At 40.0% G+C, this 24,018-nt stretch overlaps 1 long non-coding RNA gene across 2 annotated transcripts; it reads left to right on the top strand.

Annotated features, from left to right (window-relative positions):
- Positions 1 to 307: 307 nt before the first annotated feature.
- LOC138684763 (uncharacterized) lies at positions 308 to 19,531 on the top strand. 2 transcript variants are annotated; one of them, XR_011324027.1, is made up of 3 exons: positions 308 to 987; positions 1,104 to 1,136; positions 17,850 to 19,531. It is a non-coding gene; the product is annotated as an uncharacterized lncRNA (long non-coding RNA). The 2 variants fall into 2 exon arrangements; XR_011324026.1 differs by having other exon boundaries at positions 308 to 1,136.
- The last annotated feature ends 4,487 nt before the right edge of the window (positions 19,532 to 24,018 follow it).

Here is a 24,018-nt window from a genome sequence, read left to right as displayed (position 1 = left end):
GTCACGTGGGGAGGGAAACAGCCCCGCGCGCGCGCCCGGCAGCGACGGCGATGGCGCGGGGGGTGGGGCCTGCGGCGCCCGGCGGCGAGCGCGCGTGCGCGCGGCGGGGCGCAGGCGGAAGGAGTCCGTGCTCTCCCCCCCCCCCGCCCGGCAGCCACGGGTGCGCATGCGTGGAGGGGGATCGCTGAGGAATGCGCGGGGAGGGGGCGATAAATAACGTTAATCGCCTCCGCTCCGCTGGTCGTGTGCCGGGGGAGCGGGGCGGGGGGGAAGGAGGAAGGGGAGCGTGCACGGTAGGCTAGGCGGCGGCGGGGCTGAGGCCGGCAGTGCTGTGAGGGGTCCCAGCCTGGGTGCGGTTGGCGGCCGTTACAGTCCGCGGTGGGTGCGGGCCCGGGCCCGAGCGGTCCTCCCGCCGCCGCCGCCCCTTCCCCTGCCCGCCGTCTTCTCCTTGGGTGCTGCCGCGGGCAGAGGGGGCCCTGCTGCCTCCTCCGCGGCACCTCCGCTGGGGGCTGCGGGCGGCGGCCCTGGGGGGGGGTCGGCGTTGCCGCAGGGCCCGGCCTGGGGCTGGAGGCCGGGCGAGCTCGTGGGTGGCGCCGTTACCTGCTTGTCACGTTTATCGCGCAGCCCTTGTCCGCCTAGCCTTGTCGCTGGCCTACGCTTGGAAGTCTGCGCTTTGGTACGGGTGTGGTGGGAGAGCGAACAGTGGTTCCTCGGGTGCATTTTTTGTATATAGCCGCTTTCACCTCCATCGTTAATGAAGTACGCGGGCCTTAATCAGTGTAAACGCAAGTTCAGCAGTTCTATAGGGGCTTCAGGTAGCAGCCGTCAATAAAAGCTGTGACCAATGCCACAGGGGAGAATTGAGTATTTATAAGCTTGAATCTCAAAAGTCAGCATCGTAGTTAATATGCTGCTTAGAGTTTTGAGGAGAGAATGCCTTAAGTCCAATGCCACTTGTGTAAACACACCTGTCAGGGCAATGAGAAGGTACATCCCTCAAGACATTTAGTTTAAGTCCCTTTTGAAACTCTGTGCACGTGTTTTTTTCTTCACAAAGTGATGGATGTCCTTTTTTTTTTCTTTTTTTTCTTTTTTTTAAATAGCAATTGCACAAAGCGATCCTGGGAAATAACTGGGTAAGTAACAGTTCTGGATGAAAAAGTCAGGTTATAGTGGATAATCATTTCGTACTATAGTCAAAAACTGAACTTTATACTGGAAGTTACCCCAAATTGATGTAGGTAACACTTGCAGAGCACTCATTTACTCTGTTATAGCACAGCCTGTAGTTTTGACAACCACTCATCAAGAAACATGTTACGAGTCCAGAGGGAAGCAACAAGGTCTAAAAGAAAAGATTGAAAGAAATGGCCTTGGTTGTTCTAGAAGGCGAAGTTACAAAGAAAGTAATCAAATATTTTTATGCATAAAAAAGTGATAATTTCTGTCCCTTCAAAGAGGACAAAATATGATGGATGTAAACTGTGGCTGGCAAGGAAAGTTGATCTTCTCTTATGACACCTGGATGAACTAGTTGACCTTTAGTAGATCTGCAAACTTAACTTTGGATAGGACACCTTTAAAACACTATCAGAGCAAGTAAGACTGCACCCCCACCTCTGTAGCACCACAGTTACAAAGTAGACCCTTAGATTCAGTCTTTCAAGTCATATTTCTTTCCCTTTTTTCTTGTTCTCCTACTCCATAAGCAGCTATGGCACGAGGGGATTCTTACTTCTTGGTGAAGTGGTTCTAGTCTGCATACAAAAAAATAAAGATTGAGTAGGCAGAGGAAAAGTAAAAGTGAATCAAACAGAGCACAGGCATTTATGTGGAAAGAGTGCCCACATTAGATAGTCTCCTTACCAATAAGCTAGACATTAATTTCTGCCTTTGGTTTGTTGGGGAGTTTGTTTGTTTTTTGTTTTCCTGGCATCTTCTATCCTTAACTTCATTTAACCACAGTGAAATAACTGCAACCCCAGAACACATTTTGGTGTGATGAGAATACTGCCATGAGAAATGTGGGTTCTAATCTCTTCCCGCTAAGGAGAGAATCCAGATTTCAGCATTTCTTAGGTGACAGGGACTACTGGCCATGGGTAAGTCCCACAAAGTTACATGTTGAATATGGCATTGAAAATTTCAGTTTTGATCTTAGGTCTTAGACACCTAAATTTGACATCAGAAACACTTGATAAGAATCTGCCACATAAGTCCATTAGGGAATCTGGGCCAATGAAACAATGGGCTTTAAACCATCTGGTTTATAGCACCTTGCCAGTTCTCAGGATTTTATCCCGAGACCTAGGAAGTGTATGTTTTTTAACCCCCTATCTTTGGAATCATAAAATGACATTAGAGTGCCATTTTTTTAAATGGTTTTTGGCCCTCCTTTTTGGAGAAAGAAGTCTTGAAAGTAAGCAGCCAAGAACTTTGAAAATGAGTGTCAGGAAAGGAGAACTCAAGTTTATTATTTGTTTAAGATCCCATTGGTTTTGACCCAATGGCATTAATTTTGTGAGGCTGACAGTTGGTTTTGAATGGGGGTTTAAACATTGCTCATTTTATAGAAGTACTGGATTGCCTTTGAGAAAGTGCTGGCCCCTAGTGACTTTATAGCATCTGTCCAGTTGAATATGCAATGTAGTTGTGGAATAAATAAAAGCAGTAGGAATTTTGAATTCATTTTGTAAAGATTGCTGTGATTTGTGTGACAAAAATCCAATGTGCTGCAAATATTTCCAGTTTTTTATAATGTTGGTGTCTGTGCTGAAAAGTGATTCTACATTGTTCCTTCTTATCTATAACATTAGGAACGTGGTAGAGTGAAAATTATCCTTAAAGAAAGTGCAAGTTCAGCAGGATTCCAGTCTGCATTGCCAGCTTTGCAAAGTCTTAGGCTCAAATGAACCTTTTTTCATGGAATGTCATGGAATGGTTTGCATTGGAAGGGACCTTAAAGATCATCTAGTTCCAACCCTCCTGCCATGGGCAAGGACACCTTCCACTAGACCAGGTTGCTCAAAGCCCCATCCAGCCTGTCCTTGAACACTTCCAAGGAGGGGTTATCCACAGCCTCTCTGGGCAACCTGTTCCAGTGCCTCACCACCCTCACAGTAAAGAATTTTTTCCTAGTATCTAATCTAAATCTACCCTCTTTCAGTTTAAAACTGTTACCCCTTGTCCTATCACTACACTTCCTGATAAAGAGTCCCTCCCCATCTTTTCTGTAAGCCTCCTTTAAGTGCTGGAAGGCTGCTGTAAGGTCTCCCCGGAGCCTTCTCTTCTCCGGGCTGAACAACCCCAACTCTCTCAGCCTGTCTTCACAGGAGAGGTGCTCCAGCCCTCTGATCATCTTCATGGCCCTCCTCTGGACTCGCTCCAACTCTTCTTCTGTTGGGGGCCCCAGAGCTGAATGTAGTACTCCAGGTGGGGTCTCACAAGACTGGAGTAGGGGAGAGCAGAGATGGGGAATAATGCAGGCCTCTGAGGACTTGCTGGAATGCTTCTTGGCAATTAGGTCTGTAACATTATGGTTCAGGTTGTGGCCTTATGTGGCTCTAGAGACTTTGGAAATACATATGGTTCATTTTTCAAAATGCTTTTAGGCCTCTCTTTTTTTCCCCTCTAATTTTCCATCATCTAATAGTTATGTTCAGGAATATAATTTGTGATCTGAACTATGATAGTTTGATTCCACCAACCTTTGCCATCAGATTATCATATTGAAGATTTGCATCATCCATGTGCATGACTTGCAGAGTTGCTACAGATGGAGCTGTGTCTAAGCCACTATGCCAGCAGTTTTCCAAATGGACTTAATTGGACAGGGAGCACCAACCAACAGTAGCATTCTCTTCAGGTCTCCAATTCCTTGTGGTTATTTGAATTGCATACCGAAAAGACCCTGAAAGGGTCTTGGGGCCCTTCTAGAAATGTAGCTCTAGACTACAACAAAGCTCAGGAGGAGGACAATTCCCTTTGTTTAACCATGAAATCAGTAGCTCCTTATCAAAGTCTTCCTTGTTACATTCAACAAAACCTTTTGGATTTTTCCATTACTGCTTTCAGTGTAGTGATTGTGCCAACTTAATGGCAAACTTAAAAGGCAAAAGGATGAATGCATTTACCCTTTTGAGATACATTTTCCCTTCAGCTTCGCTGGACAAAACCAGAAGAAGAACATATGTATTTTAAAAAATAGGAAAACTTTACGGTAATAATTTCTCTGAAAATGATTGAGATTTAAGACGCAAGTTCTTAGGCACTCAGAAAATGTAGCGAGGATTCTTTTCTTAGCCAGTAAATGTAAAAAAGACCAAGTCCAGATAACCGCTATTTTCTCATACATCTCAGAGGCTGTCACTGGACTGTAAAACAGGTGCTTTGTCAAGACTTGGTTACAGACAGAAAGTGTCCCCAAGAATCTTGCAAGCTAATACTAGATTCTCCAAGCAGTAAGCTGGACTAGACAGCCTTCAGATATCCCCACCAACCAACCTTTTTTGTGATTATCTGTGATTGAGAGAGTCTGTGAATGGTTCATGAAACAAAGTCAAAGTTCTGGTACAGGTCACTGCTGAGGAACATGCCTTCCAGAGTGTCCCAAGTTATTAGCACACCTCCAGCTGCACCTTGGCATTGCACCTGTGCTCCCTGGCTCTGGGGTCAAGAGGCTGGGTTGCCCAACTTCATCTGGCATGAAGGATCACTGCATCAGCAAAAGTCCTCATAACATGGCTATAAACGAGTGAAAAACAGAACTCAACTGCAGATAAATAAACAATTTCCCTCTGTGTGTGTGAGATTTAATAGTTCTGAGCTATTAAATCTAGGAATATGTAAAGACTTTATCATATATAATTTAGTCAGTGGTAATTAACATGCTCTGCACCCTGTGTGAAGTTCAATCCTATGCTGAAGGCCGAAGCGGGTCCCAAATTCCAGCAAGCTTTCTTTTCCAAGGTTTGAATAGTTTTGAATAGTACATTAGCATCTATGGAACAGGAAATTTCAAAATATCCAACAGGCATTCTGGAAAATACACTCACCATAAAAGAGTAATAAAGTTGTGTGATATGTTAATGTTGTTGATGCATTTCTTGGGAATGAGGAAATACAGGCTTGCACTTATGAAAGAGTTTGGAGAAAAACACTATGAAAGAACGGCAAAATTGTATGAAAGACTGTAAATAATCATAGAATAAAATTATAATTGATGGACAATTAAATAGAATGTAATAGTTCGTAGCTAACCTTGTGACAGGGTTAAGCAGCTAAATTAGTGCATGCTGTCTTTAAAACAACAATGATTTCACCTCCTAGATACTTTGATTTTATTTCCTTTGTTATCTAGTGTGTTATTTTTGGTGGGCTTCATTATCTGGGAGCATGAGGTAAGACAGACGCTTTCCACACTGGCAAGCTTTCTCCAGATATGTGCTAATGTAAAGTATTAGTATATTGGATAACAGTGTGTGGTAACTATTTGGCTTAAGGGAGCATGTAGTCAAATATCACAGTAGGGTGGCTCCACAACTATGATTAGTTGCTGACAGATCTTCTCTCATTAGTTCTTAGGAAAGGCAGTCTTAAAAAAAATATACATACCCTTTATTTCTTACATTCTCTCCATTAAACCCTCTCTGTCCATCAGTTTAATTTTAATCTGAATTTCACTCATATTTTGTGTAAAACAAATGTCTCTTGCTGCCTTTGCTTCTAATCACATAGAGCAATCTCCCTTTCGGTGTACAACGTTGCTCATCATAACTGCATGTTTGAAGGTCGGTTATGCCATCATGCTGACTACAGCCCAGAAGGTAGGGTAACAATCAAACACTGTGCTAGAGGAGACTACCAGTGGCCATAGTTTATATAGCTGGGGTACTTCTGGTCCACATCATACTACTTTTAAGACCATACTTTTCCCAGTTCATTAGCAAACTATATAACATCTAGGAAACCCAACAATTTTCTAATTTTAAAAAAGCAGAAATTCCTGCATGTGGCTTTAAAACACACACACACTCTGCAAGTAGCAACCCTCTTTTCTTAAAGTGCACTGTAGACAACAGCCCATGGCCTGTTCCCACCCTGTTTCAAGTTATTTCATACACCAAACCAGAAAAAGCGTGGAACTATTGTACAGACAGTGCTTGGATACCTTATGGTTTGTCCTAATATTTTTAGGTGACCTGTAGTAAGAAAAGCTTCTCTAGTTCCATTTAGCCTGTGATATCTGTACTCCAGCACAGCTGCTTACATGTTTCATTCCTGTTTCAAGATTTGGCTTTGCTGAGCTGTAGGTAAATACACATGAAGACAGCATTTTAGGTTCTAAGCCTCAGATGGTAAGCTGCTTGCCTGACAATATGCACTGAATGCTATTCTTTAATTTTAATTTAAGTTTATAATTTTCCTGATGTTTAAGAAAAATTGTCATGAACTGGATTCCATAATTATTTCAAAAACAAACTATGTGATTCCCACCTCTGACATTAGATTCAAGAATATCTTTGTAATTAAAACAAAGTTCATTATATCAAAGAGACATGGTGTGCATTTGCTGAGACAGTGACCCATTCCATAAATCTGGCACTTATTTTGGAAAAAAAGGATTAAATAGATTATGGAAAGGATACACTATTCTACCACCTTATTAATATTTTTCTGTTCAGCCTGGTGGAAAATGCCTGTAAACCTTTCTGAAGTCACGTTTGGCATGTGACTACAGCCTTTTGACTCCTGCACTCTGACTAGTTCATTAGATAAATGAAATATGTTTACTGCCTGGCTTTTGTTGTGTCACAGGAGTGTCCTATTTTTCTTTTTCCTCCTAAAACTTTTTTTTTTTTTTTTTAATGGAAGAAGCTCATGTCTCTTTCACAGGATTCTGTGTTTTCCATTCTTGCTCAAGAAGTCCTGAAAGATTGCTCTTTGAGGGTTTTGGCTCTGCTCCCAGCATCCATTCCACATCCCACTCCATTAATCTGATTTCTAAACTTGGAAAATTTTTATCAGTTTTATAACCTTACAAAACTTTCTAAAATCCTACTGTCAGTGATGCTTCCATTTTTTTCCTAGATACTTTTTTGCTGTGCAGTTTGTTAGTGGTTACATTCAAAAGTTGCATAGCATAATGTTGCAGGAGTTGTTAGCTGCTAACCAGAAGAAGAGGAACTGGAAGGCTATCTCCAGTGCTACCTCCAAGCTAGCTTGCTCTGACAGATCCTGAGAAAGTTAAAGCAATACCTCTCCCCAAACCCTGTACCTATGTCTAGACCCTCCTATCTATACACATATGTCTATGCAAGAGGAGTCCCCTGTTAATGTTCTTAAACCTTTTATATAATTATAGGATGTTGTTAAAATTCGTTATTTATGTGAATGTTTAATGTCTACACCACATACCTAAATCTCCATTGTGCTCCATAATTTAAACCAGTATGGTATGATTCCTATCAGAAGCAGTATTTTTCAGGCCATACTTTTATATTTTGCATATTTCTCCACATTTCTTTTTTGCCGAGAAAGTTGAACAAACCCCCACTAAGTAAGGATGCAATAAAGCAGTAAGTCAAGAATGGTGTTCCTGAAAGACATTTGCCTTAAAGATATCTACAATAATTATCTTTTTTTGCATCTGTATGATGTTCCTCTGCTAAGGTATATGCTAATTTTATATATATATCACTTTGTATCATAACATTGTGCATGATTATGTAGATTATATTGCCATCTTTATTTAAGAAATACATTAGTGTTCAGAATCACCTTTTTAGAATCAAAATTTTCTACAATGAACTATGGTAACTTTCTTTGTCCTTGGGTGACATGCTGCACATATGTCCTTAAAAGCATCTACCTCCTGGGCTGCTGGAGTCTTGTTATTAAATCCTGATCTGGATATAAGCCAGAGTTTCTGCATCCTTGGAAGCACAGTTCTGACTGACTAGAAAGGCTGCCATTTTTCTCTGTATAATTCAAGTGCCACTGAACAAAAAATCAGGAAAAAAGATGTACATCCATTCTCCCTGAGCAATGCAAGAGGGTACCTGGTATCAGTGTACAGTGTCAGAGGAATTGTGCCCATTGACAACAAGCTGAATTCAACCCACAAAAATAAAGAAGCTGCATAATGCAGCTTTATGATTTATGTTATGTATTAGGTCTGCATTGCTAAACCAGCATTACAATTTACCTTTGCAAGCACAAAATCCAGCCACCCACCCTTGTATCAGTATGATAATAAAAAGAATTAATCACCAAAGGCTGATAGAATTTAGTTAATTTCTCCATTTGACTATTTCCTTGACCACAGTATGTGAGAGAAGAAGACCTATGAATCAGAACATTTGACATTTTGTATTTGCGTCACTTTAAAATATTTAATACAAATCTGGAGAAGGAGAAAGTTTTGTTTTCTTTGAAGTATGTAAGCCCTACACCTACTTTGTCAGCATAGCCACTCAGCATCCCCAGTATAAAATTATTTATATGCTTAGGCACAAAATAAGTATGTTATTTATATTTTTTTAATATTCAAATATTTACAGAAGAATACCGTGAATAAGCACCAAAGTATGATTCCCTGATTGTTATTTGTAGGAAGAGTGCAACTTAATTTCTGTTTCAAAGCAGAGATCTCTTGCAATGTACTACATACAGACCAAAATAACTTGGGTAACATAAAAAATTGCGATAATTAGTACCCAGTACTTTGGTGATTTCCATTCAGTCAACTAAAAGTAACTACATTTCCTCATTAATGACAAAATGTCTGTTCTTTATCAGTACTTGTAGCTCTCTGTTCCTTGTAAGAATTGATCTATTTGCAGTTGTGCCTTATTGTAAAATAGCAAGTTAAATCTAGACTGTGATTTTAGCATAAAATGGGTGGAAAATACTTTCAATGTACAATATATAAAAGCTAGAACTAAGAGCTTTGTTTTCTAAATATAGATTAACTGAATAAATAAATTTCAAGTACATCTGACTGAAATAATTGCATGATGGAATCCAAAACCCATTGGCTATTGTGAATCCATTTTTATTCTAATAACTTCATCAGAGAGAGATACACAATCCTTTCTACAACCTTATAGTTCATTCCAGACACAGAAGCTGTCCAGTTTTTTGAGGTTTTCCATTAACCTAGGTAATCAAATTTCTGATCAGCAGCTGGATCAACACCATTAATTCCAGTCCACTCAAAAGTGTCTCCAGAGTGGAGAGCTCAGGATTATTTTTTCTTCGTGTTGTTTTCTGCTTTCAGTTCTTTCACTAATTTGTTTGCCACCGTTTTGATCTTTCAGCCATCACTAACTGTGTCTCATAAATAGTTACGCTGATTCTGGCATGACAGTACTTTCTTTTATTGTTTTCTAATGACACTTCACAGTATTCTTTCTATTTTATATTTTAGTTAGCTGATCATGGCCATCTCTGTTCCCTAATCTTAATTACAAGGTCTGCACTGGCTAGCCCCCTAATTAGACAAGGTACAAGTACTGAGGTGCTCAAGATTTGGTCCCAGTCCTGAGTCAGGACAAACTCAATTTACTTTAGGCTGACAACCCATCACTTTAAAGATCTCAATATTTTAATATTTTCAATCAAATCTCTGTTTTGTGCAACAATAAGTCTGAAGTCTTGCTGAAAAATGTTCTTCATAGGTAATATTTAATGTATGAGTTATGTACGCTACGATGCAATGCTCAGATCAAACACAGAATTTAAAATAAGTAACCATCCCTCCATGCTTAAGTTAAATCAACAGAAACAATAAAAGTATTAATAAACTTATTGTATTAATTCATGTTATATTAATTTTGTTTTAGGAAATTGCTCAGACAGTAGGCCTATCAAGTGTCTCTAAGCATAATATACTACATTTTTTCAATTATATACTTATACAATTATATAGCCACATTTTACTGTCCAGTGAACAAGATTAGAGGTAGCTCCTTTCTTTGGTTAGTTATTTGTCATTATTAAAATCATGACATCTCAGTCTTTCTCTCATTTGTTTTCATTTAAAAGCAGAAGTTAATTTGCCTTTTACTCTGGAAATTCTGATCATTAAAGGACTTATCTCTTAATGTTTTTTGGGGCTAATGAGTTGGGAAGAGAATGTCCTATGCTGAGGCTCAGTAAGAGCCACGTTTTGTATATGGAACAGCTCAACAGACTAGTATTTTTTCCCCTTTATTAATTTAATGTTTTTCATAGCTGTTGTGACTTGCTAGTAACAAGCAATCAAATAGCAACATTTAAAGGGGGGGGACTGACAGCTGCCATTCCTACCTTTAAAAGCTAAAATATTTTGCTAATTGTTTTTTTTTGGTTGGTTGAGTTTGGTGTCTTTTAAACAGATCCACTAGGTGGTGCTTGAAATAAGCTACCCCGATGTGACCGCTCGCCCAGGGTTGCCAAGCCCATCTCAGAAATCTAGGGGCAACTGGAATTTATTGTGGCTGTGAAATATTAAACTGTAATTCATTAGTCAAAACTCCAACAGGAATATTCTTGGCAACAGGAATAAGATTGCTATCCAAGTGCTTGGGTTCCTCCTTTTCCAAAACTGAGTTTTCTGTTTCAGAAATAAAACTAGGTATTCACCGTTGTGGAGATGTACTGCTGTCCATTATAAATTTCAGTGTTTCTTCACCTCTGGTATTCTCAAAATAGATCATTTTCCATTAGTAATTTTGGCACTTGAAGAAAAAGTTTATGTCCATACTCAAAGTGATTTGGATAAGTAGTTCTTTAAATATATTAGCTAAAGATGAAGCTTGGCATTACCTGAGTGCTTCATCAGTTCTGGAAGAAGTTTAACTTCCAACCAGAAATGAAGGAAGACTGTTGCGATGTTACTGCGCGTGGCCCGGGGAAGGGGTAGGAAGGCACGTATGGCCAGTTATGCAGGTATTAATTATGGACACTGTGCCAAATTCCTCGTGGAGACCAAGGCTTGTTTTCTCTGGTTATTCTCTAGCCATTTGCTGTGCAATCACTCTTTCTGATGTAAATCAACTACTTCAGAGCTTTAAAAAAAGCACAGCCACTACAGACTTCTTGGTCAGCTATGCACCAGTCAATTGCCTGGTAATTCCCCTGCCTTTCAATCTGACAGTAAAAGCTTCTGGCATAATTATTTCTCCCTGACATTGCTTCTCTATCAAAGAGGGTGTTAGTCCTGTCCAACACCTGCCCAGCACCTGGTGGTTGCTCTGGAGCCCTGCCAGCTGCCAGGAGAAGCTGTGACACCTTCAGCCCTCCAGCCACTCCAATTTCCCCTCCCTCTGCCTTGAAGGTGAAATTCTGGTGATCCAGGCTTCACTTGGCAGGTGGTTTTGAGGAAAGTGGCCCTCAAAAGGCATTTCTTGGTTCTTTGCAGACCCCAGGAGAGCAAACTCCTCTAACCCCTATGGCAAGCGGGGGATAGACGGAGGAGAGGGGGGAAACAAGATGAACTTGTTCCTCTCCTTTTTGCTTGCCTATGGTGGCAGGCAGGTGGCTGAGGGCAGCTGCCCGGGGTGCACCCATGCAGTGCTGACACTCGCACAGCTCGTGCCAGTTTTGCCTGAGAAGTAGGCCAGCAAGGGTGAGACCCCTGAGAGGGCTCTGACTGCCAGGGCAGGTCTAGGAGGGCTTCAGGTTTGGGGTGAGGGAGCTGGAGAACTGAAGTGGGGGAGCCCGGTGGGAAACGGAAGGTAATACTGAGGGCTGGGCAGGAATCAGAGGTGCTGCACTAGCAGCTATTGAGGATTAGGAAATTGGAAGTAACCACAGCTGGAATAGTTTAAGAGACACAGGACAAATTTAGAGTAAGCCAGGCTTCTGTTATTCATAGGAAAAAATGAGGCAGTGTATGAAGAAAAGCACACGTGAATTGCCAGTGGAAGAGACTCTAGATAGTCTATTATAAAAGTCTCTAAAGGGTGCACATGTAAACCCAGAGAATTCAGACCTAGTTATTGATAAATGCACTGCAATCAAATGTAATATGTCATTTAGGTGTAACGAAGTCTGTTTTGCTCATGGCCAAAACACAAAGGCTCTTTTCACCACAAGGGTGGGAAGCAGAGTAAGATACATAAACTAGGGTGATGTACTTGAGAGGCTAATCTTTCACCCCTAGTATGCCTACATCATGTCAGGTATTTTTCATGTTTAAAATATAGTCTATAAAGAAACAGCCTAAGGATATTGATCTGAGACAAAAAAAGAAGGATTTGGGTCACTGGAAAGATATAGAGAAGAAATTAATCATAAACTCAGCATTATGTGCAAAGATGATTTATAGAACATGAAAAAATAGGCTTGATTATCTGCAATACATCTTGGAATAATGCTGATATCAGTAATCTGAAATATGCAGATTAGAAAATGTTAGTGCAACCCTCAATTAATATGAAGTTGACAGTTCAAAGCCTTCCTCCTTTTCTTTTTCTTTGTTATTGTAGTTCTGAAATAGATACACAAGTTTTATATATATACTATTTTCTTTCTCCAGTTTGTTGTTGCTGCTGAAGTTTAACACCAGTTTTAGTTCTGTATCTGAGTATCTTCATTGTTCAGTATGTATAATGCCAAAAATTAAAGTCTTTCTTTTAAACCAGAAGTCACATTTGGGTTGATTGGGTTAGCTGATGTTGTGGTTTAACCCCAGCCAGCAACTAAGCACCATGCAGCTGGTTACTCACTCCCCACCAGTGGGATGGGGGAGAAAATCGGGAAAAGAAGTAAAACTCGTGGGTTGAGATAAGAACAGTTTAATAGCACAGAAAGCAAGAAACTAATAATGATAATAATAATAATAATAATGATAATAAAATTACAATAATAATAATAAAAGGATTGTAATATACAAGTGATGTACAATGCAATTGCTCACCACCTGCCAACCAACACCCAGTTAGTTCCTGAGTGGCGATTCCTCCCAGCCCCACTCCCCCCAGTTTATATACTAGACATGACGTCCCATGGTATGGAATACCCCGTTGGCCAGTTTGGGTCAGCTGCCCTGGCTGTGTCCCCTCCCAACTTCTTGTGCCCCTCCAGTCTTCTTGCTGGCTGGGCATGAGAAGCTGAAAAATGCTTGACTTGGTCTAAACATTACTTAGCAACAACTGAAAACATCAGTGTGTTATCAACATTCTTCTCATACTGAACCCAAAACATAGCACTGTACCAGCTACTAGGAAGACAATTAACTCTATCCCAGCTGAAACCAGGACAGTTGATTTTAATGTTTAATTAGCCTACATATTTATTAAGTTTGTGGGGGTTTTTAATAACCTAATTTGTATTTTACCACCTCTGTTTCATTTTCATGAGAGGAGACTGATAAAATATTTGTTCATGGTGATGTGAGTCTGCTGCATAGGCAGAGCCAGAACTGTAGGCGGTCATCTCAGTAGAGAGGCAAGAAAGAAGCCATTGGCTCTGTGAGTCCTTAAAGTAGGGAGAGAGCTGCTCCTTGTGCCATGCTCAGGATAGAGCATCCAGATGCAGAAGGAACATACTCTGATCTCTGTGCTTTCACATTGCACTTATTGTTATCAGCTGTAATGTAACTGAAGAGAGAGAATTCAGGTTCAAGAGCTGAACAAGCACTGAATAGATCTTACTCACCTTGGTAGGACCTCTGCTAGGAACAGGAAAGCGTTAATTTCTACCTCACTGGCATAAGGTTATGTAAATTTTCACTTGTTTAAACAAGTGGTTTAGTTAGTTTGTCACAATTTCTTGTAAAAAGAACTAAAAGCAATAATTCAGGATGAAAAGAAGAAAATACAGCTTTTTCAGTATTTAGTGCTAAGATAGGACAAGCGATGTTTTCTTCAGTTAATCTGTAAATTTTCCAATGCAAGCTAACCAGAAAAATATTTAGGTTAAGTAAGGAATTTTTTTCCCTGCCATGTTCTGAAATTACTATAAGTTTTGAACTAGGCCAAATTCATTCTTGGTATAACTCCACACAACTGAGCGATGTCAGTGTTTTAGAAACATTTTCTGGGTGATCTGTAAGACAGAAAATGGGAAGTTTAGAGAGAAGTCAGTCTGATGATAGAACTGCAGAAGTATACCTTGATTGAAAGCCAGACCAACACAGCCTTTGCAAAGGGGAAGAAAAGCGCTTTGCAGGCTTTTGAAAACCTAGTAAAATAGCAGGTAAAGATGTCCTAAAAGCATAGCTTCTATAGTTTTTCAACAGGGTCTCTCCCAGAATGAAGATGATTAAAGAGGATGAATAATCATGGGGTTTGCTACAAATTAAACATTGAATGTGTAAGGAGAACAAACAAACAAGCAAACAAAAAGCTGGAGTGAATGGCTGGTTCTCCAAACAGAAGGAGGTTAGGAACAGGCCATCCCAGGGATCTGCATTAAGACCATATTATTTTTGTTTGGAAGCAAAACCTTTTACCCACTTACCCACTTAGTCTAAAAATAGGCTAATATGAGATGGAAATAACTCTGTTAGAAATCGAAGATGAGATACCTTACCCCTTTGCAACAACACAGAGTTGACTAATAACTGTCCTGAGATAGAGTATGGTATGTGCTCTGTTTTGTGGTTATATTGGCTTCTCAGATACATATCAGATACCATTTCTTTCTATGCAATTGGTCATACTCTTAGGATTGTCACATCCACTTCTCACCTCCAAAACATTTATCATTTGCAACTAAAATACTAGTATGTCTTCCTGGCTTCCTCTCATGGATGACTAGCCAACAGTCTCCCCCTCGCAGCCCAACTCTTCTCTGCCTCCTCTTTGATGCTGTGGCAGATGTCATCTCGCTGCCTGTCATTTTGGCTATACCTGAACATGTCAGGCTCCTCTGTATCTTCATCCCTCTTTTTTTACTAATTCCCTCTGCATAATGTGTCCAGGACAGAATTCTCTTTGTCTGCTCACAAAACTGGAGTTCTCATTCATGATATGGTTGTCTCATTTATTGAGACCTTTTTCTGGTCTTGTCAAATTCAGTCTTGCCCTGCTCAAACCTACCCACAAGGCTGCTGTAAAGATTGCTTTTTGTGCACATCTGAAAGTGTTAGCTCTCTGTGTGCATCGTTTTCCTCCCATTTCTCTGTCACATCAAACCTAAGACGCTTATCCTCAAATCAAAGTACTTTTTACTGTTGCCATATAACCTATGGCACCAGCTTTTCTTTAGCAGTGAGTTAGAATTAGGTGCAGGCCCCCTTTTGCCCTCACTGTTGGGAAAAGCTCTACAAAAGGAGTTTTCTCCTTTCAGTCCTTCCTTGAAACTCTTGTCTAGGCCATTTCCAGGCTTCTCAAGACCTAGGTTGCAGACATGCAATAATTTAGGCGTATTGTTTCGACCAGTATGGTTTCACTGTTTTCTTATCCTCTGTCTTTTTGTGCCTTTTTTATATGTATATGCAGGCTGCCTGAGGGCAGGGACCAACTTGTTCTGTGTCTGCACAGAACCTAAGAGAAAAGGGTAATGCAGTAACATCAACCATAGTAGTAATATCATCAATGCATACATAATATTATTCATATTTTTTAGGAATCACAGCATTCTTTTTGGTTAACCACATCATGAAGCTACCTTCTCAGTCCTTCTGTGCTCATGCCTTTCTTTTAATTTCGCTAATATGATACTAAGTGCCCCTGCCTGGACAGCTGAAAGGACATCACAGGGAAGGACTATTTCATTGTCTAAGGATAGCTCTGTCCTCTAGCTGCCTTCATGCACTAAAAGAAAGGAGAACGTTGACAGAAGAGAGAAATGGCGCTAGTATGCTTCCTTCAATGGTGCTACTATAAAGACTCTGAATATGATTAGTATAGGCATTCTTTTTAGTTGAATTCACTGAAAAAATGGTAAAGAAAATCAAGAATAAAAATACTTAATTCATTTATTAACTCAGCTGAGTCAGTGAATACTCAGTGATTGCCAACCTGGATTAAAGTTCATGTGTCATTCAAGAACTCAAATATTGTTTCACTTGGCAGGCAAGGATCAAAGTAAACAGGATTTCCCTGAAGGTAGCAAGGAATGATGATGCAATGTGGTTATTTATTAGCTTTGGTTTTACTGTCAGGGAGATGGGCAAATAATGGCCTAATGCTTAGAATTTAAATGGGTCAAACTATTTGTACCGCTTAGTGTCTGCCCAACTTCTTTGTAAGGTCCTAGAGATAAGCTTCTCAACAAACATTATAATTTTCAGAATTCCTTTATCCTCATTTGGTACTTTGTGCCAGTTTAAGCACTTTTGAAAATCAAGCCATTCATTGCAGTAAAACTACTCGGAACCATTTCTTTGCAGAAAATATTCCTCATTTAAACTTAAAGCTTTCACAGAGATCTACCAATCTGCTGGCACAGAGATCTACAATCTGGATTAAGTTTTTTCCTGAAATGTCCGATGTTGACTGTCTAGTCACTGCAAGTGCAGTATCTAAATATACCTCAGACATTTTAAATCCAAATCCAAATATTTTGACACGGTATGCTCTCATAGGTTTTGGGTTTTACAGTAGAAAATGAAAGCAAATTTTGTAATCTTGGAATGCAGTAAATGGATAGTTGTCCTCTGGACAGCTATATTTACATCCCTAGCTTAAATTGGTTATTTGAAAAACATATAAAAAAGCCCTCATTCTCAGTTTAAAAAAATAACTATTTAAAACTACTTAATCTTCTTCTTAAAAAGCAACTTTACTGGGAAAAACTAAATACTGAGGGTGGGATGTTGGACCCACAGATGGAATCTGCTTTCCATTTGACTAGGAGAAATTAAATTTGATAGTGGTGCACACCAGTCTTACTTTCACAATGCCAGTGCCCAGCAGACACAGGTATCACATTTGTACTTGTAGTCACTCTGCCCACTTTCCCCTGCAATCCTTCTTGCAAATATTTATCATCCAGAATTTGCTCACAGGTTTTGACAGTGTCAGTACACCTTATCTACCATAGCATATAGCTCTTTGCTACACACCTCACATGTAGAAGTAATGCAAACTAAATGAAGGCTTGCCTTGAGTGTGCCTTTGCAGCATTTCACTGGTCATCTTCTCTGGCATGCTATATGTTTTATCTGGGAGGTCTCTAATCCAATATTTTTTTTATTTGCCTGGATCAATGTAAAAATTTGTAGGAACGTTGCTTCAGTGTTGACTGTTTGGCACCAATCTAAGGCTTTGTTTTCCCGGTGACATTTTACCATTCAGACAATGATTGTGAATTAAGGCATCTGATGTTGTAACTTTAAATTTTTCAAGGTTTTCAGGCATTATCATTGCTTTTATGTAAGCTTTATAAAATGATAGACTCTTCTAAATCAGTGCCAAAACTCCTATCATCTACCATTTTAAATACAGCAAGTGGGATTAAGGCTACTCGAGTGATACAGCAAATCCTATTATAGTCATTTAGGTTAGACTTTAAATGTTACTTAGGTACTTAATTCTCCTTTTATCTGAGTTAAGATGAGGTGCATAAATAAATTTGCTGTTCTGGGTCTTAGGAGCTTTTGCAAATCCCGCTCACCAACATACATTCCACAGTTTTGCATAAGACTTACAGGTCTGATTTCTCAAGGAAATAAATGTGATCACATTGCCTGCCCATCTGTCTGTCCATCAGTCAGTCTCTGGCCTGTCTCTTCCCCTCAAAACTTTTCAACCTGACAGCTAACGGTGACTACATTTGACAGAAAGGCAGGGGCCCAAAGGTATTAAGTCCTTACAAAGTATAAGGACTGGAGAAAGGGCAGGGGCAACCTTCTGCCTCCCCTTGAGAGCTGCAGCATGAGCTCAGCTGTCTTCACTTCTCTCTCGTCCCCTCAGGTTCACCGGTCAGCACGTGTGGTGGTCACAGCCAGCTCAGCACCACCGTCTTAGCCCGACGGAGGGTCTAACCTCGGCTCCAGGAACAAACCACACAGGGAAGGCAGCTGGCACTACTCTGCTGAGGATGGTGGAGGAACTTAAAACACAGGTCCACTGGAAACCAGGCCACGTTGGTTTCATCATCTAAAACCGGTCACTTGCTAAGTTCCAATAGCCAACACTGAACAGTAGTTTCTCAACACAGCTTCTGGAAGAACTCTCTTGAAAAGCACACATTTCCTCTGAAACGGCATCAACAAAATTTATTTAAAACTAGTTGTTCTCTGGACCTCCCCAATTTTGCTGTCTTGCAAAGGGCAAAAAATTTTGATGTGTCCCAGTGGCAGCAGCTGTGTTGAAAAGCTGACATCGGTGCCTACCCCATAAAAGATTCTCCAATCTAGATTAGCTCTGTAGCGTGCGACAGGAGATGCACTGTCATCTGCTCTTGGTTCACACTGGATAGTATTTCTCATCCCCCAGGTTTACCTCATCTTGTTTCCAGGTGATCAGCCAGCAGGACGGGTACTGTGTCAGGAGGAAGGAATGGAAATCTATCCACAGGCTGTGGCTCTGGCTTGACTTCTCACACTAGGGCTCTTCTGTAAATAAAATATTGATGCCCATGACCCATGTCATCAAGGCAGTGGACAACGCTATTACATGCTCAATAAAAGTACATCATGGAACTCAGTAGAGACGATTGATCTGCAGCTTGAAACAGAGAAGCTGGTGTTAAATAAAATTAGGTTGTCAATGGCTCTTCTGAAAGATTTCTTTGTGTTGAGACAGTACCAATTGGAGGCAGCATAGACCAGTTTTTAATCCAGTATGTGGAAGGAAAATTAGGATAGAGGAGTAGCTATTTTTCTCACCTACTCAAAAGAATATTTTTAAAGAGTATTTCTAGAGAGTTGAAGCCAGTGCTGTACCTATAGAGTACAGAACCTACAGTTCCAGTAGAGACACAGCATTTACTGATGCCTGATTTTTGTCCAAGTATCTAAATCATGACAAGGTAAATTATTTTTATACACTTGGAGTAAAAGGCAATAATGCAATATATTCCTCTCCACCTCACAAACCTGTTTAGCAGTAGGGACGAGGCTTGGGAAATACCTGCTGCATTGATGCTTAGTACATAAAGAGGAGTGAGGGCTTAAGTTATTAGTTTAGTCCAGGCATAATGTAAACAATGCATGGATTCTACACAGCAGTTTGTTATAGTGGCCTGATTCTGGTTATAGTACTTATGTTTTGGCAGTCCAAAGCTTGTCTAGGTGAGAAGATGCCCATTGTTTCAAACAGGATTGTGGTTTGGTCACATCTAATTGGCTTGATGTGTCCTAGGACTGCTTGTTAAAATATCTACTAACAGAACTGATTAACAGCATGATTTAAAAAATAAATAAATCTGGGTTTCACAGAAGAAAATACTTATAAACATATTTTTCAAGAAGGAAAAAGAAAAAAATTAATTGCAATACTGCATTTTCTGCATTGTAAAAGCAATAGTTGTAATTTTAGATACGGCATAATGTTTGTTTGTTGTACGAATTGATCTGTGCAGCCATATTCTTGTATAAAACTCCAACAATGTCAATATATTCTTGTATAAAACTCCAGCAACTTAGGAAGAATGACTGTGTTGTGCGTTTTTCATTCTTTTACAATATAATATACTGGATTCTCTCCTATTTAGAAGCAGAATGACAGCTGCATAAATTCATCAGGAGAGATGATCTATTTAAAGCATAGGCCAAATAAAAACCTAAACCCTAATAAAATGCAAGACCCAAACAAAAGTTTGCATTTAGCTTGCTGAGGTATATAGTATTACAGTAGTCACAAAACTAAAAGAAGGACAGGAAAATGCATCAGATTATCTGGCATGGAAGTGAAAGAAGTAATGCATACTTAGTTTCTATAAATCTGCATGCCCAAATGTGTTCATGGTGCACCTGGATAATTTCTTTTCAGTATTTGCAGGTGCCCTTTTCATTGTTAAGTTTTTATTGACAGGCTTTAACTTTCAAATGGTTTTACCAGTGTCTCAGAGAATCTATGCTATATATTCTCATGTGAAAAGCATGCAGTAGGTCTGATTCTGCTTTAGTCAGAATCTTTAAACTTCACAGATTTCTGAGGGAGGTGAATGTCTTCGAAGCTTCACAACCTCCATTGAACAAAGTTTACCACATACTAATTAATTCCCTGGAAATTGCTTTCAGTAGTCTTTGCAGTGCCACCTTATTTGCCAAAACTGTTATTTATTTTTGTCAGGTTTTTTCTTTTTTAGTGCAGAATTCCAGTGCAGGACTCCGAGATGGGCACATCTTGAGAGTGTAGAGTCAGCACCTAATTCCCTGTCTAGTAAAACTCCATTTAAAGTCATCTTTGCAGGCAAAAATGTGTTAAATCGGGGCACTGGATACTGCTTCTGTGTCAGGGCTTGTATTTAGTACCCTGCGTATCCTGCTGCATACCACAAACAGGACTAAAAAGTTGACAGGACGAAGTAGTTGCAGAATCCAGTCAAGTTCAGTACAAGGCAGCCGAGAACTACACCTTGAAACAACATGCTTTGATTGAGTAATTGGCATTAAAGGTAAAGGAAAGGGGAACTTGCTACAGCAAGTCATAACCCATAGACCGCTGCTGCTGCAGCTATATTGCAGGCAGTGACCATATGCTGGAATGCATGCAGGAAAGACAAGGCACGTGAATGCACAAATATTCACCCTATCGATTCTGCTTGTTGATTTTGCTCACAGCTTTTCAGTGGCTGTCAGCCCCAGCAACCTGAGTTAGCATCTTTTATCACTTGTGCGCTTATACAGTGGAAATGTTGACAAGCTGCAAAAGCAGCAAAAAATTGTGAGCAGAGGTCCCAGGGAGGGACACTACAGCCAGCCAGACCAAACACATGGTCACAGACAGAAGTTGTGAAACACACAGATGCAGGGAATAACGAGACATTTGCTGAAGAGCTGTTGTGTTTGCTGGTTTGGGTTTTTTTGGCTTCTCCTCACTACCAGTTTACAGAAGCTCTTCAGTGAAAACCCCATGAAATTAGTTAGTTAAATTTCAACTAAAAATAAGTGATAGGTGGAAACCTGTGAAAGGTGAAATTACAGCCTGAAGTCTTTAATTAAATGTACAGCCAATAGGTAAATCCTTCCCCATACGTATGGGCACAGATTTATTTGAAAGGAGGAAGAGATGAGGGTTAAGGAAGGTACACAAGTCTTTCTTCTCTTTAAACATATATAGTGCAATGCATATTCTCCCAGCCACGTGACAGGGCTGGGTCTAGCTAGCCCTTATTGCTTCCATGACGTGCCCAGACTTTGAGGGGATGCCCGTAAATCTGGCAGTAAATAAACCATCACTTCTGCAAATGGTTTGGTGCAGATGATTCATACTCTTGCTACAGCAAGACAGCAGGATCAAAGTTTTCCCCTTCATCACTCACTCAGTCCTTGAGTTACCCTGCCAGTTCCTGATCATGAGTGTTTTTCATCATCTCTTCACACACCAGGGATTGCAGTGTCTTACAAAGCAGAATAAACTAGATTTAATTTAAGTAGAAGCTCAGGCAGTGCTTATACTACACTTTTTTTTTTTTTTAACTTTATTTTTACACCAAGATGGTTTTGCAAATAATCTATTGTGCTGTAAAATGAAAGACAAGTTCTCTGCCACGTACCTACCATCAACTGTCTGCTGAGATTGCTGAATTATATTATAGAGTAAGACTTTTAAAGGCTATTGCTAAGTTGCTGAGTCACCAACCAACCCTGCTAGACAGTATATTGTAAGCTTTTAGGCCTAGTACAATAGGTAAAGGTTTGCCAAAATTTTGAGCAATGCTATCAGCACCAGTGAGTAGACAGACAACAAGAAGGATGGATCATGGAGAAATTCAGACGAAGATCAGAAAGAATTTACTGCAACAACTAGACCTGTTACACCTTAGGGTTTCAGTTGCATCGAAGGGCTGACATCTCCAGCACTGCTATGCTGAGGCATTCCCACAGTATTGATTCAGAGAAGAATGACAACTATTATACACTTTTTTTTGCTGTACAAAATGGTCAGCCTTCAGACACAGTAATGGGTTCTCAATTCAGTTTTGCTTAGCTTGAAAGATTTCTTTCTTCCACAGTAGTATTCCAAAGTACTTTATGGGAACAGGCTCCCATGACAAACTGGGAGTCCCACTGATTTCACTGTCTGCTCTGGATTTCACTGGAAGCTTGCATTTGTACAGGAGTCTACTTAATTGTGCAGGACTATTTTTTTTTACCTGTACATAATAAATACCAGAGTGATAAATAATATTTTTTCCATGTGACATGCAATTTCATGTCTCTCTAGTTAATAAATGGTAACATAATTCTTCCCAAATGCCTATCCACCCTGGAATACGTGATAGGCTTGAAGAATAAATATTTGGACTTAAGATTTTTTTGGTAGTGTTATTTTGTTTTAGCTGGTGTATGCTTCTTTGAGGAGAAAGGCAAGAAGAAAGAGCAAACCATCTGACACCCTGTAAAGCAACTCCTGATTCATACCTCTGCATTTCCACTTTTGAAATGTGTGAATTCTTAGTAAAAAATCAAAGACCTTAAAATTAAACATTCCATGATGGCTTTCTCTGCACAAGTTTAAGCAAGTTAACTAGAACTTAATGTACAGAGATGCTGACTACCTGCTGTCCTCAGTGACTGAAATTAAGTGTTCAGCATCTATGAAAGTTAAACTCCTAATCTTGATCCTATTGAAATTTGTGTACTAATGCTACTTAAATGCGTGTGCGTGAAAGACAAGGTCCTTCTATTTATCCATATGATTCACAGAAAGAACATACAACTGCTACTGTAGGGTTGAAACTCAAAAACTTTTTATGATTTTTGTAGTGTCCTGTAAAAGAGAGGAGCACAGGTACATGTATATTTTACAGTCAGTCTAAGATAGTTGCCTACACAACTCTTGAACACTTGCCACAGAAGACCTGTTAAAGTATGATGTGGGTTTTACACAGATGTAAAGCTTCTGCTGAAAGAGTGCAAATTGCAGCTACCTGGGAAAAGTCTGTTTGTCACAGGAATACACCAAAAGGGAACATCTAAGAGATATTGCCACAATTTCAAGTCTTTGTTGTAGCAGTAATCATCATGGTCCAAGGACACAAAAAAGGCAAAGTTTACAAACAGGCCTATTTTATTTAGACAGAGCTTTCAGGTACTTGAGGTCTTTTCCAGATGTAATCAAACAAAACATAAACTTTATGTACAAGCCTCATCTTGCAACAGGTCTTAATTGCTCTGGTGAAGGGTCAAGTATTTGACATGTTGGCTCCTCTGTACGAAGCCCTGATGATATCACATCTTCACTGTCAGAGATAAGAGCTCTCTTAAGTGTTACAAATACAGTCTCACTTGTGGAATTTTTAATAGAAACCTTAAATTTACAGATATTTTTGTAACTCAGTCTTGAGGGAAATCACTGAAACTGCTAGTAAAACTAACTTTGGTCAAATATGAAGCCAAAGTCGCAATCCGAATTTTGTAGAAAAGCTAGTTAAAAGCTACCAGTTGCTCAGCTGAAAGTTGTAACAAAAAGTATCTGTATTTTCTCACCCTTTTTGTTTTTACAGACAAACCCCTAAGCTACAAGAATACTGAGATAGCAAAACTAAGTGCTCAGAAATTAGGAAGTGGTGTTTAAAAACACTGTATGACCTTGCTGTGATATCCCTTTGTGTTTGTCCTGCCACCCGTGGCTGGGTTACACTTTTACATGCCGTTTTTCCCATGGAGGCTCTGTCCAGCTCTGTACAGAAACAAAAGGTTGAGCACAACCTGCTGTTACTGCCCTCTCCACATTCTGTTCTCTTAGTTTCTTCTATTTCCAGCTTGCTTTTTCTTCTTGATCTAGGGCAGGTCGATACTTCCTCACACCTCCCTGCCATTCTACATGTCCGCCTCCATATACTCTTGACCGCTCCACCCACCTGTTTCCCAATTTTTATCCTTTCCTTGCCCCTGCAAGCTTATCTTTCCTGTTCAGTCCCTTGAGTTCCTGCTTCAATCTCTTTTTTTGGCAAGATTATTCACAGTTC

This window comes from Haliaeetus albicilla, chromosome 3 (assembly GCF_947461875.1).
Source record: "Haliaeetus albicilla chromosome 3, bHalAlb1.1, whole genome shotgun sequence".
NCBI classification, from domain to species: domain Eukaryota; kingdom Metazoa; phylum Chordata; class Aves; order Accipitriformes; family Accipitridae; genus Haliaeetus; species Haliaeetus albicilla.
This window is presented reverse-complemented; position numbering and strand designations above follow the sequence as displayed.